Genomic DNA, 15,676 nt, shown 5'->3' with positions numbered 1-15,676 from the left:
AATACTGCCTGTTTGTACTAACAAAGTATATTTAGGAAGTTTGTTTGGCAATATTAAGGGTTGTTGGTGGAGACCATTAAATAACTGTTAATGTATACTGATCTGTAAATTTTCCATGCAACATGACCGACATTAACTACTTTTATGTACTTAATTGTTTTTTCCTTCTATAGTCACAAAGACAAATTATATTGGGTAACTACTCTTTGTTGATATATCTAAAATCCATAATATGTCGACCAAAGAAAGAAATATAAATTTACACAATTAAGAGTAAAATTTGTGTAACATCGGCTATTCATCCTTGCATTTTCAGTGCCTATCATAGAAGGTGGCTTGTGATAAATATGAAAGATTGGATTAATGAATGACCAGAGCCCAATAACTCCTTTGGTTTTTCCAGTGGAAATCGGAATTTAATATGGGGATCCCCAGATTAAAGTAATGCACACTTAGAAAAAGAGAAAAATATAATTAATACATCAGAAATTTTTGAGTTAGAGCATAGTATGTCCTCACTTGTTGATAGGTTCTTGGAAACTGTGACTTTAAGTGAACTGACATAATGAATAGTAGAACTAATTTTACCATAGGTTAATTGGTACGAGCAAGAGTTAAGTTCCTATGGCATACAGTATATACAGTACATTGTTTCACTTAAAGTCACACTTTTCAAGAATCTATCCATGAGGATTTACCATATATATTCCTCTGCATACTATCCATTTATTAATTAAATATTTATTATGGACCTATTAGGTGCCAGGTTCTGTGCCAAGTGTTCAGAGTACAACTGAGAACAAAATTAAATATGATTACAGCCTCAAGAAGCTTGACAATAAAATGATTAGGAATTATAAATTAGCTAAATGAGAATACAAACAAAAGTACAAATGCTGTAAAGACAAGATACTGTAAACACAAGATAGATTAGGCCATAAGTTTAACAAAGAAACCTCTTCTGATTTGGGAGTAGAGTGTCCAGGGATAGCTTCTCAAAGGAAGTAGCATTTAAGCTAAGAGATGAAGGCCTAGGTAAGCATAACTGGGAGAAAGTTGGGTGTCGTTGGGGAACAGCAGAGACAAAAGGATAAGCATGTGCAAAGACTTTAGAGGAACCCAAAGAAGCCAGAGAGACTGGAGTTCTCATTTCAGTCCGTGGGAATTAACCTAGAATAAGAGGAGATTTCAGACGGCTTCAGGAGGATTCCTATAGGCCATGTTGAGCATTCAGCAGAAGCAATCTAGAAAAAAGTTCGGAAATGTGGTTAATAGTCACAATTTAACTCTGTAGTGTTAAATGTACTTAAAAAACTACCTAAGACCTTGATTTGAAGGTGACAATTTAATTCTGAAGTTACTGAAATAGTTGAGCCCCAGTAGGACTGGGTTTGTGGTATGAATGGGGCATTCGGACAGACTGCTTGTGGACTGGTTGTCCAACCTAGGAGAAGCTGAAGTCCAGCAGCAGTGTCAATTATCCAGGCAGAAGATTGAAGGTCTAAAGCTCAGAGCAGGCAAAAAGCATGGTAATGGAGTGGGGGTGGAGAAAATAGCATTTATTTAAGATGATTTTATTACATATTTGTATATACCTTATTTCATTTAATTCTAAAAACCGCATGATGAGGTGGGTATTAAGAAACTGAGAAATAGAAAGTGTAAAAGCCTACCCTGGATGATACGATACCAGTGAGGCTGGGATTAAAATCCAGGATTTTATTGAGTTCTAAAATTGTGCTTTCTTTTTCAGCGTAATACATTATATTTCCACTCTTCTGTGCAGTAACTTGGGTCAGAGTCTTGATATCAAGATGGACCGTATGTCATGGCTGACCACAGCCAATGAGAGAGGAAGATTTATTCTAATCTTGCTTTCCTGAGGCTTCTAACCAATAAGTTATACTAATCCTAACTTAGTGGAAGCAAATGCCTCCTTTAACTTTATTTAAATAGAAGCACTTATTTGTGTATGTATTTATCCAAGAAACTTTATTGAGTTATCTTTAAAATCACATGCTTAGCAATCATTTTGAAACTGATACATTTGGAGTTTGATGTATTCAATTCTGCAATGAGATGAGGGGGAAAAAAGCATAAGACAACTTATGCCCTTCATATCATTAAGACAAACATGGAAAAGTAGAAGGGACCCAGAGATCGTTTGGGTCCTCGATGTTCTTTCATTCATTCAATCAATTTTTTATTGAACTTCTGCTATATGCCAGGCACAGTTTTATGTGTTGTGGATATTCCATTGAACAAAGTCCTTGATATCATGGGAAATAGACAAAAACACATAATCTAATAAATTATAATTCATAGTCAGGCAGCAAGAAATGATATGAAGAGAATTGATGAGAACATTAAAAAGTGATCAAGTGAGGCCTCCCTGAGGAAGTGAAATCTTACTAGAGACCAGAAAGAACCTAAGGAGTGATAAATGGAGGAAGACAATTCAAGGCAGAGTGAGGAGAAATCCCAAAGACTGAGACATACAGCATGCTTGGTAGGTTGGAGCAATGACTACACTTCAGATTTTCTGAAAACTTAGTAATTAATGATTTTTCAAGCTAATAAACTGAGTTTACAGTCCTTGTGTAACAGAAGAGACTCAAAGATCTACCATTTACTCAAGGAGCCATGCAGCTGAAACTGTATAAATCCAAATCTGGCCTCATTTAATATGAACAATTGTGTTAAAATCAATTTCTTTTCTGCATTAAGATTTAGTCCTTTAAAGTTTTCAATTAGCAATAACCATGCCTCAGATAAACCTCATTGGCTATGATATTGCTACTGTACAAAGCTGATTTAGTCCTTTAAAAACTAAAAGCCACTGTCTTGCCTCACAAACTTTGAAAATCACTTTAGAATTGTTTAAGGCAAAGACATAAACTGGGTTAATTTCAGAGTAAAGATGATTCTCTGTTGTTTGCACAGTATTTTATTAATTCTAGAATCATGGAATATTAGAACTTAAAGTGATCTCTGAATTCATCTAAAGCACCATGATAATAGCTAACATTTATAGAGCCAGCTGCCATTCTAAATGCTTAGCTCATATTAGTATATTTTGTCCTCATAACCTTTGCAGACATAATTATTAAGCCTCTGTTTGTAAATGCGGGAAATTGAGGAATATAGGGGTTAAGTAATTTTCCCAAGGTAACACCACTAGTAAGCAATGAACCCACGCAGTCTGAATCTAAAGTCTTTGCATTTAACCATTGCATATTAGACAGCTGGAAGAACCTGAGACTGACTGGTTAAGTAAAATTTCCAAGATCACACCCTTGGGAAGCAAAGGTAGCATTTCAGCCTTGTCCTGTATGCCCTTAGAATTTGAGTTCTTAATCACTATTCTGTGCTACAAGCATCATCCATCTTGGTGAACATCTAGTTTAAACCCCACTTTGAGAGGTAATACTATTCTGTAGAATGTACATGGACTTTTTGAACTAGAAGAGTCTTTATTTAAATTCAGTTATATACTTGCTATCATAGCCTGCAATCTTGAGCAAATAACTTCTTTAAGTCTCAGTTTGCTATATATAAAATTTAGGTAATCATACTTGCCAAATTACATTGTAGAGAGAAATAAATGATGTATTATGTCTAACATAGCATTGAGTATGTATGAGGCAGTTGACATATGGCACAATTACTGTAATTCTGGAGAGGAAACTAAGGTGAAAGGAGCTGTGTCACATAGCTAATAGTGGAATACCTGGGATACAAATCAGGTTCCCTGATTGTTATATTTCTTGCATTGAACTACAAAAGGACTAAGTAGTGACAAGATTCACAGAAAAATAACCTGCCAATTTCTCTGCATGTCTGTTGTTATTCCAACTCAGAATCTGTGATATTAATTACCATAGCCAGTTTGCTGAACTCCTAGTGTTAACCATGCTAGTTCTGTCTGATACATGATGTCATGGATTGTTGTGTAATATAATATGTATCACTCTTGCCTTCCAAATTAAATCATAATAATCCCCTCAAAGGGATTTGTTTCTTGTTTGATTGTTTTTGTGCTTCTTCTGTATCCTTGAGCTTCACCTTCAAGTGTGGGAGAAAAGGTCTTTTATGTTAACAAACCCACAAATCAACTACTTTAACTGCTTTTTAAATTTTAAAATATTTTATTTTATACTTTTTATACTTTTAATCAATACATGGTATTGTAAATGTTCATGGGCTACATAATTATATTTCAATACATATAATGTGTATTGATGAAATCAGGGTAATCAGTATATCCATTATCTCCCTAATTTATCATTGCTTTGTGTTGGGAACATCCAATATTCTCCTTCTAGCTATTTGAAACTGCATATTATTGTTGACTATAGTCATCCTACAGTGCTATAGAACACTTGGACTTATTTCTCCTATCTCGCTGTAGTTTGTATCCTTTAACAAATCTGTCCATATACCATTTTCCTTACCCTTCCTAGACCCTGGTATCCTCTGTTCTATTTTTCACTTCTATGAAGTCAACATTTTCAGCTTCCTCATATGCATGAGAACATGCGGTTTTTAACCTTCTGTTCCTGGGTTTTTTCACTGAAACCGCTTTGTTGAGAGATCATTTATATGCAATAAATAGTATCAACTTTAAATGTACAATTCTATGAGTTTTGACAAATGCATACAGTTGCATAACAACACCACAATTATGACATAGACTACTCTGTCCAAAATGGTTGCCACTAGCCCCTTGTGGCTACTCGTCACTTGAAAAGGGGCTAGTCCTAATTAAATGTGGTATAAGTAAAAAAATAATAATAATAATAAAAATATATATACACACACACACTGCATTTCAAAGGCTTAGTATAAAAGTTTAAAAATCTCATTAATAATTTATGTTGATTATGTATTGGCCACTTTTTTATATATCAAGTAAATATATTTAAATTAATCTTACCTTTTTTTAACTTTTAAATATAGATAGTAAAATATTCAAATTACATATGTGACTGGCACTATATTTCTATTGGGCAATGTTTTCATAGAACATTGTGACCACTTCTAAAAACTTATTTCTTGCCACTTTCTAAGCAATCTCCTTCCTGCACCCCAATTCTTGGGGATCGCTGATATTCCCTCTGTCACTATAGTTTTGCCTTTTTTAGAACATCAAATAGCGTGTAGTTTTTCATATCTGGTTTCTTTCATTTAGCGTAATGCTTCTGAGAGTCATCCATGTTTTTATGAATCAGCCGTTTGTTTCTTTATTGTCGAGTAGTATTTATCATGGATATTCCATAATTTGTTTATGTACTTCTCAGTTAATGGACATTTAGGTTGTTTCCAGTTTTTGATTCTTAATAAAGCTGGCATGAACATATGAGTACAAGTTTTGTGTGGACATAGGTTTTCATTTCGATTGGATAAATATATCAGAAGGGGATTACTGGATAGTATAATAAGTATACGTTCAACTTTAGAAGAAACTGCCAAAGTCTTTTCCAAAGTGGTTATAATACTTTACGTCTTCACTAGTAATGTATGGGAGTTTACGTTGCTCCACATTTTCAACAGCTTTGTATTGTTAGTCTTATTAAATTGTAGCCATTCAAGTGGATGTCTTTGATATCACATTGTGATGGTTTTCATTTATGTTTTCCTTTACAGCTAATGATGTTGAAGATATTTTTATGTGTTTGTTTGCCTGCCATTCATATTTCTTCCTTGGTGAAATGTGTCAATCAAATCTGTTGTCCATTTTTAAATATTATTTGTCTTCTAATTGAGTTGGAAGGGTAAAGTTATTTATAAACACTGGATATGATAGTTTCTGTTTTTACATCTTCAAATTTACTTATTTTTTCTGCAGTGTTTAATATTATGGCAATACAATGCATTGTAATTTTTCATTGAAGATTTTCTTTAAATTTCCAGTTGGCTCTTTGTTATAGCTTATACTTTTTTCTTCCTTCTATTATTTTATATTATTCTTTCTCTCTATCTTCTTAAACAAATGAAACATATTTGTAGTACTTTTTAAAAAATATACTTGTCTACAAATTCTATTATATCTGTTATTTTCAGTCTTTTAATTTGTTCATTTTTCTATTGCTTATTGTCCTTATTTTTCTATCTTTTTATTAACTATTGGATTTTTTAGATAATCCATTGTTTGCTGCTGAGTTTTTTGTTTTTTTGGGTTTTTTTTTTTTTTTTTTTGTATTTTTAAAAGTGATAGATTTTGTTCTGGCACCCTTGGGATACTTGGAATCAGTTTGATCCTTCTGAAGCTTACTTTCAACCATTATTAGAATTGGCCCAGAGTACCAGTTAGTCTAGGGTTACTACTATGATGATAACTATATGATGATTCTTGGGGATGCGCCGTGTAATCACACTGCTTGATAGAAACATGAATTATGACTAACTCTGTGTAAGCTCTGACAGTTGTTCAGAGTGAGGTTCTTTCTTCAGCGTTGGGTAGTTTCCTCTCACACGATTGCATATCAATCTTCAGCCAGACTCAAGGGGATATCTCAGCAGATCCTCAGAGCTCTATATCAGCGCAGCTCCTTCATCTCTGGTACTTGTTCTTGCAATCTCTAGCCATTTGGCCTTCCATAGACTCTGACCTACCCTAACTCAGAACAAATGCCAGTCTCTGTCTGGGTTCCCCGCTCTCTGCACTGCAGCCTAGCAACTGCCTTCAGGCTGTACACTGGACATTCACTGAACTCACCCTGCTTCTTTACCTTTTCTCAGGGATCATGATCCATCATTTCATAGACTTTGTATTTCATTATTCCATCATGGCTGGAAGCATAAGGCCAGATATTTTAACTTTGAAATAAAATATCATCTTTGAAGTCTACAAAGGTTACATATGCAGCCTGAGTTTTTCCTTTCCATTGACAGTTCAAAATATCAGCACTCTGCATGGGTCTTCAAGAGGTTAGTTTTAAATTTTTGCTCCCTAGGTTCCAAGTAAAACCCAGTTAGAAATGTTAACACTTTAACATTCAAGAAAGAAAGTCTAAAGACTATAATGAGCATACCTGTTTCTCAATTTGTAAGGCTTCGTTTCTAAATCAAATTAGAGCGTTAAAAAGCAACTTAATTGGAGTACTTTTCTTTAACTCTCCCATAAATGGCTTTGCTCAGCTTTATTTCATTATTGTGCTTTAGCTTTCACTAAAGTCATACAAAAACATCGCACCTTCTGACAACACATGTACACACAAACATAGATACAATGAGAATTGAATTGCCATAACACATTTCCATCACTTCCTACTACTAAATGTAATTCTCAGATCCTTTGTTCCTGGTTTGGTGAAAATCTTGAAAAATTTTTTTAAACAATTTAATTTCATTTTAAGTTCTGGGATACATGTGCAGCATGTGCAGGTGTGTTACATAGGTAGATGTGTGCTGTGGTGGTTTGCTGCACCTATCAACTCATCACCTAGGTATGGCCCCAGTGTATGTTGTTCCCCCGCCCCCATGCCCATGTGTTCTCATGGTTCAGCTCCCACTTATAACTGAGAATATGCCGTGTTTGGTTTTCTGTTCTTGTGTTAATTTGCTGAGGAAAATGGCTTCCAGCTCCATCCATGTTCCTACAAAGGACATGATCTCATTCTTTTGTATGGCTGCATAGTATTTCATGGTGTTTATGTACCACATTTTCTTTATCCAGTCTATCACTGATGGGCATTTGGGTTGATTCCACATCTTTGCTATTGTGAATAGTGCTTCAGTGAATATACACATGCACGTATTGAAGTAATACATTAAAGGATGCCACTTAATGTGTTTTTGGTAGTTTTGATTCTTATTTCAACTTCATTGTTCTAATTCCTTATTCTTTATGTTATTTTGATTTTTAATGGAATAATTACATTTTAAAATGATGAATGAATAAAATTGTTTTTCTATTTTGACAATGCTAGACACATAGTTGATATTCAGTAAACTCTGATAAAATGAAAGTAATTGCTAATAGACTAAGCTAGTGAACATATGCAAGAAATAGATTACTAGTCCATTTACCTCAGTCCCAAGCACATATTGACACCTACGATGTACAGAATGTTGAGGTGGGTGCTCAAAAATAAATTGACTGAGATGTGGTCTTTTCGTCACGGAGCAATCACTTATGAATTTGATTTTGTATTGATTCAGTCAGAATAGATTGCTTTCTCTGCTTGAAATGCTCCCTCTTTCTACAAGTCACCATACTCAGACAGTCTCTCATGTTTCTTACTTCATTCAAGCCCTTCCTTTAATATCACTTCATCAAAGAAGTCTTCCTTGGCCATTTTTCCTAAAATGCAACTACTTGTTTATACTTCATTCTGTCACTCTGTTTTATTTTTCATCATAGCTATTGCCATCACCATATATATATGTGTGTGTGTATATGTGTGTATATATGTATACATGTGTATATATGTATACATGTGTGTATATATGCATACGTATGTATATGTGTGTACACGTATGTATATGTATGTGCACACGTATGTATATGTATGTATACATATGTATGTATATGTATGTATATGTATGTATACATACGTATACATATATACACACACATATATATACACACATATATATACACACATATATGTACCTTTGAGACAGAGTCTTGCTCTGTTGCCCAGGCTGAAGTGCCGTGGTGGGATCTCGGTTCACTGCAATCTCCCCCTCCTGGGTTCAAGCAATTCTCCTGCCTCAGCCTCCCCAGTAACTGTGACTACAGGTGCGCACCACCATGCTAACTAGTTTTTGTATTTTTAGTAGAGATGGGGTTTCTTCATGTTGGCCAGGCTGGTCTCGAACTCCTGACCTCAGGTGATCAGCCCGCCTTGGCCTCCTAAAGTGCTGGGATTACAGGTGTCAGTCACTGTGTCTGGCCTGTGTTCAAATTTTTCTTTCACTTCTAACCTTAATTTCAAAGTAAATTCCATGACGATAGGGATTTGGGCTGATGTGTTCATACAGTGTCCATGAGTCTTAGAACAATGACTAGTACAAGTAAATGCTTAATAAATATTCACTTAATCAATCAATGAATGAATTTAAAAAGCGAATTCTCTGTGATTAATCTAATCATAGATATGTTAAGTTTAGCCTGCATTATTTGTAGTTTGCTAGAATTTCCACTGGTAGCCAGTTGTGTTTGAACTCATGAAAAATACTTTCCAGCTTCACTGTTGTTGTGAGGAGAGTCTTCTATGTGTAGAGGTTAACTGCACATCCCCCAAACAACATTATTGCTGAGTGAAGATGCCTAATGCCTTTACTATTAATTATCTGTGGCTATACGAAACTCTAAGCTTTTGAGTTTTTATCTTTTTATTTTAATAGTTAATTTGAATAGAACCTAGTAATTTTATAATCTAAGATCTTTTAGAGTTTTTTGGGTTTTTGTTTTTAAGAAAAAGGTTTCTGCATCATACAAATATTCTCCTTTAAATATGGAATTTCATTATCGTGTTTTCAGGGAGAATGGATGTGTCTACCTAAATATTTTTTATTTTGAAATGTGATGAAAATGTAACTAATACCAGACATACTGAATTCTGTACATCAGAATTTATTATTTTAGCAGCATATGGGAAATACTGAAATTCATTTTGCTGTAAGTATAGCTGGTGAAGTGAGCAGTATTGTTGCGTTTAGAGTCTTTGATGTTTTGGAAAGTTGCCATTAAGGCCTTTCAATCTTACATTTTGGACTTATGAGAAAAATCCCTGGGGCTATTCTAAAATCCTAACAGATGCCTTCTGCTAAAACGCATACAAAATATATCTCTTTTCCTATATTAAACTTTCATATTTATTTAATAAAATAAAGCAAATATCTTTTGTATTAGAAAAAAGCACAAATATAAGGGATCTGCAAGATCCTTTATATCTACTTCTTCAATTCCCAATTGAAAAAACTGAGACTCACTTTCTTGAGTCAGAACAGGACTTTATCAAAGACAGAAAATTAATAACAGGCAGTTCTAGAAACCAGAAACCTACTATTCAATTTACTAACATGCCAAACGTTCAAATACTTTAGATATTGTGCCTTAAATATTGTTACAATAGTAATATTTTCGCATTATGCCAGAGAATAAACCGCAGTCTATTTCTAAGGAAATTAATTATATAAAAGGAAGGATCCTATGGTTCTTTATAGTATTTTTTAAAAATGATCAATTAAAGCTCATTATTAGTACTAAAGTAGAATCACTTTTCTTCCCTAGGAGAACTGAGTTGTAAGAATGCATTGTAAATGTATTTTTAAATTGTTGATTTTATTTAGAATTGGCATCTTTTGCTAAAGAATCACCATGAGTCTTCACCGAAAGGTTGAAATGAGTTGCTATTGTTGAGCATTGTGGGCTAAGAGAAATCCTGCCTCATGTAAATTTATTTACATTGCTTCATCCCTCTCTGTATCTTCAGGAAGTTCAAGGACCTGCGATAAAACTGATGCTGAATGTATTTCTCCAAAGAGTTGGAACTTTACAATATTGGTTATTTTCCTTTCTTCAGATTTCTTTTTCTTATCCTGCTTCCTACTATATGTCTTAAACTTTTGATATGAGGCCAGCATATGTGCCATTGAAAATGGTCTTAGAGTTTCTCTTTTAGTGAAATTGAATATTCTCTCATACATACTAATAGTGATGTGTATAGACAATAATTTAGCATGATAAAGCTCTAGAAGCAGCCTTGGCTTTTCTAGTGAACATCATGGCAATCTTTTTAAAGTTATTGGTTTAGTATGATATAAAATTCACAGGTATAAAAGAAAGCAAATAAATACAAATAGATAAATAAGGTATTTCCGTAGCATTCAGTTGGTATGACAATCATTATACACAAAAATTTGCTCTAGATATTTCCCCCTGTGCAATCTGTCAGAACATTCTGGGCTTCCATGTGGTCTCTGAGTGAAATTCACTTTTCACTACAAAAATCTTTTTATATTAAATCATATGCTCCATTACTTTCTAGGAAATGGGAAATCATAGCCCACTGTATTGTACAAAAAGCATACCAACTACCTACAAATGAAATTAAGATTGAGAGGCATCATTCATTATTTTCAGTGCACACCTGAACTGAGAAAAGCACATTAATGTTGGGTTGTTGATGTCAACCCATTTTTCTTGTATTTATTAAAAATTATCATGTACTCTGAGCTTAAAAATTGTTTTGATTTCTTCACTTAAAAAACATTTTCAGCTGTTCACATAATTTAGGAGACAGTAAAAAATACGTACCTTCCCATGAGACTTTCATGGTAAGTCCACCTGGATGACCAAAAATACTTTTTTTTTGTTAGCATTCTTGCTGCAGAAATAAAACATTGTTATGCAGATATATTCACTTCAAGGCAAAACACCAAATTATTTTCCAGTGTTTTTCCCCTCAGGAGCTTTCATGATTCTAAACCTTTCACAAGATAGATAAAGCAAATCTTTCTGAAGATAAATTGGATACTGTAAAATCCAAAACTATTCTAAGCTACCAGGTGAATATGATCAGTTTCAGTTGTGTAAGCCTCAACTCAAGACAATAAAAGGTGTTTGCAGCTCTTATTGATGTCAAGTATATGTCAATATAAAACGACAGCAACAACAAATATCAAAACATTGTGATGAGATTAGACTTATTATTATTATTATTATTATTTTTTTTTTTTTTGAGGCGGAGTCTCGCTCTGTCGCCCAGGCTGGAGTGCTGTGGCTGGATCTCAGCTCACTGCAAGCTCCGCCTCCCGGGTTGCCGCCATTCTCCTGCCTCAGCCTCCCGAGTAGCTGGGACTACAGGCGCCCGCCACCTCGCCCGGCTAGTTTTTTGTATTTTTTAGTAGAGACGGGGTTTCACCGTGTTAGCCAGGATGGTCTCGATCTCCTGACCTCGTGATCCGCCCGTCTCGGCCTCCCAAAGTGCTGGGATTACAGGCTTGAGCCACCGCGCCCGGCCGAGATTAGACTTATTATATTTAATTTGGATTTCTAAAAAAGATACACACTTATTTTTTAAAAAAGATTAAATAGACAAAATTATACATATTTATGGTATACAGCATGATGTTTTGATATATGTATCCATTACCTCGCATACTTATTTCTTTGTAGTGAGAATATTTAAAGTCTACTCTCTTAGCAGTTTTCAAATACACAATACATTGTTATTAAAGAGTCATCAGGCTGTGCAATAGATCTCCTGAACTTACACCTCCTGTTTAACTGAAATTGTGTAAGCCTTTCACCAAGATCTTCCCAATCCCCGTCACCTGCCCACACCAGCCCCTGGTAGCCATCGTTATACTTTCTGCTTCTTTGAGTTTGATTTCTTGTTTTTTTAGATTCATCCACTTCGATTAGAAACTAAAACATAAGACCTGAGACTGTAAAACTACTAGAAGAAAACATAGGGGAAAAGCTTCTTGATAATGGGCAAAGATTTTCTGGATATGACCCAAAAAGCACAGGAAAAAAATGCAAAATTAGACAAATGAGATTGCATCACACTAAAAATCTTCTGCACAGCAAAGGAAACAATCAACAGAGTGAAGAGACAACCTAGGGAATGGGAAAAAATATTTGCAAACCATACATCTAATAAGGGATAATATCCAAAATACATAAGGAACTCAAACAACTCAATAACAAGAAAACAATCCAATTTTTTTAAATGGGCAAAGGACTTGAAAAGACATACAAATGGCCAACATGTTTATGAAAAATGTCCAATGTCACTAATCATCAGGGAAAGGCATGTTCATTTCAGTGTCTTTTATTAATGACATTATGGTATCTATCTATCTATCTATCTATCTATCTATCTATCTATCTATCTGTATCTGTTAGTGTTGATTTTTAATTACAGCATCCAAAATATTCAGTGTCTACTTACAAAGCTGTTTTAAATTATTTTGATTCAACTGACTCATCAAATCAAATGATTTGATATCATTTTCCAATGAAATTAAATTTCTTAATTTCTAGTTTTTGACTGCATGCAAATAAAACTGTTGGCCATATAGAAAGTTCCTGTTCCCACACCGTTGCCCTCATTCCATTATTTGTGTTTTCTACTCAATGTCTTCACTGTAGTATTGGTGGTGGATAGAGAGATAAAGTTTGCATTAAGTGAAATAAACAAGTTATTGGAATATCCCTTGCTAATCAATAAGGTAATTAATGAATTGTAATTAGGATGTAGAACCTGTGAAACCCTGTTATAAAATGCCATGGTACAGACATATCTAAAATAGACCAACAGATGTTTTGAGAAACTTCTTGAAATTTTCTTTGTTTCTTTAGAGTTTCTTTATCAAATTATAAGTAAGAATACAAATGTAGTTGGTGATGATGAGATAATTCTTTGAGCAAAACAATAGCTCTGTAGGTGAGGTTAAAAAGTTCATATTAATATTGCTAAGAGTTTTTCATATAGAAATAATTTTATTTTTCAGATTTTTGAGAGCTGGAGAGATGAGGATGGGGGAATGAAGGAGCAGTAAGGTTTGCTCAATTGATGACACATTTATGTATAATTTTTTCATGCTTTGGAAACAAATTTTATGAAAAATTGTTCCAAGAAGTTTTAAACACATTACAGATATGAATTAACTGCATACTATTAATTTAAAAATTATTATTAGAACATTTGTTACTTTCACATATGACAGCGTTAGATAATACTAAGTTCTAATTTTTTGATTTTTCTAGCTCACATCCCTATTCTGGGTCTCCTTTTCAAGCTTTTTGATGTATTCATAATTTAATATGTTACCTTTTAAAAATTATTTTATTTTAGATTTAGGGGATACATATATACGTTTGTTACACGGATATATTGAGTAGCGGTAGTGATTGGACTTCTAATGTACCCATCACCCAAATAGTGAACATTGTACTCAATAGATTATTTTTCAACCCTCACCCCTCTCCTCTCATTATAGTTTTTTGGCAGTAGGTATTTTTGTTAAGATATCAGAAATTGAATTAGTGGAACTCTTCTTAAAATGACCAACAGGTAACTCAGTTCATTTCTGTGCAGCACTCCTAAATTCGAGATTTTTCTGACTTTCTAGTTGAGAATTAGTGGAACTCTTCTTAAAATGACCCATAGGTAACTCAGTTCATTTCTGTGCAGCACTCCTACATTAGAGATTTTTCTGACTTTCTAGTTGGGAAAGTTCATGTAATTCATTGTCAAAACTTTTAAATCAAAATGCTAGCCTTAATATAAATTTCCAACACTGCAGTGGAGTCTGGGTGCCATGTTAACTTGATTGCTGCAGTAAAAAGCTTGAAGCTTTCATAAATGCAGAACGATGCTGGTGAAGAGGAACCTGATTTTAAAATTATTACTTAAACCTAGGTTTCCAGTAAAGAGCAGAAATTGATGAGCAGTTGAGGGAATAATAACCAATGGTTACAGTCAAAATAGTAACTTCTGTGACATTTCTAAGTATGGAAGTGTGAGATGGAAGTATGTGGAGGAACTGAGAGCTCCTCACTACCTCAAACTTAGGCAGCTTTAACTAGATTGGGAGAGTTCCAATGTATATACCTAACTGCAGGTGTCCATCTTTGAAGAAAGTGGAAAAGGGCAATGAATGAACAGATTCCACAAGTCTTGTCTGCTACTAAACGAATTGGTCAGTGTTATTGTGGAAATAATGTATGAAAAGCATAGAGCACAGGTCCTGGCACATAGTAAATACCAAATACATGGTGGATATTACTAAGGGACGCAGCAATGCTTATTACCTAAAAGCATAGATTCTGAAGTTTAACCATCTGTGTTTTTGTCTTGCTTCCACAGTAACAGCTGGGTAAACTTGGGAATGTTAACTTCTCTGAGGCTTGTTGAGATCAAAAATAATACTACCTCACATGGTTGTCAAGGAAATAAATGAGTGAGAATATATATAATGCAATTAAAACAACTCCTAATATGTAGTAAGCACTCAATGTAAATATCAGCTATTTCCACTACCACTACAACTATGATGAGGGTGATGACTACGACTGCTATCACCACTGCCTTCTGCAACTACTGCTATCTGGCCTATCTTATTAGGAATTGGCTGGGAGCTTGTAGAAGCTTTGGATAAGCAGAATTGGTTAAGTCAGGACCTGACTAATCTGACCAGTTTGGGCAGAGCTGAAGCTTACTTTGTAACTCCTTGGAAGCAAATATGGAAAAACAGATTATCATGAGGATTAAACTATTTGATAAAACAAAACAGTTTTAGCAAGATTATCGAATTATTTATAAGTAAATCATGAAATGATGCTGTTTTAATCACAGATTTAAGGCACACCAAATTCTTACCCCACATGAAAAGACCTGAACCCCAATATTTAAGAAAAAAATTATATCATGTATACTTTAAAATAATTTTCTAACAGTTATTTTGTGTGCTGCAGAAGAACTGACATCTTTTCTTATTGTGTAAAATATATATAACAAAATTTACTGTTTTAAACATTTTTATGGAGTTTGGTGACATTAACTACATTTACATTGTTGGGCACCCATCATGACCATCCATCTCTAGAATAATTTCCATTTTTCCAAACTGAAACTCTTTACCCATTAAACGATAATTCCACATTTCCACCCACCTTAAGTACCTGGCAACCACCATTCTACATTTTGTCTCT

The 15,676-nt window shown here is 34.1% G+C and overlaps 1 protein-coding gene and 1 pseudogene across 4 annotated transcripts in view; one reads left to right on the top strand and one right to left on the bottom strand.

Moving 5' to 3' along the window:
• Window positions 1–15,676, top strand: part of PDE4B (phosphodiesterase 4B) — a 589,505-nt gene that overhangs the window by 322,038 nt on the left and 251,791 nt on the right. The gene's annotated exons all lie outside the window — the stretch shown is intronic.
• On the bottom strand, window positions 2,690–2,811 carry LOC123570685 (U4 spliceosomal RNA; annotated as a pseudogene).

This window comes from Macaca fascicularis, chromosome 1 (genome assembly GCF_037993035.2).
Source record: "Macaca fascicularis isolate 582-1 chromosome 1, T2T-MFA8v1.1".
Lineage (NCBI taxonomy): Eukaryota > Metazoa > Chordata > Mammalia > Primates > Cercopithecidae > Macaca > Macaca fascicularis.
Note: the sequence above shows the minus strand (reverse complement) of the source record. Positions and strands in the feature narration are given on the sequence as shown.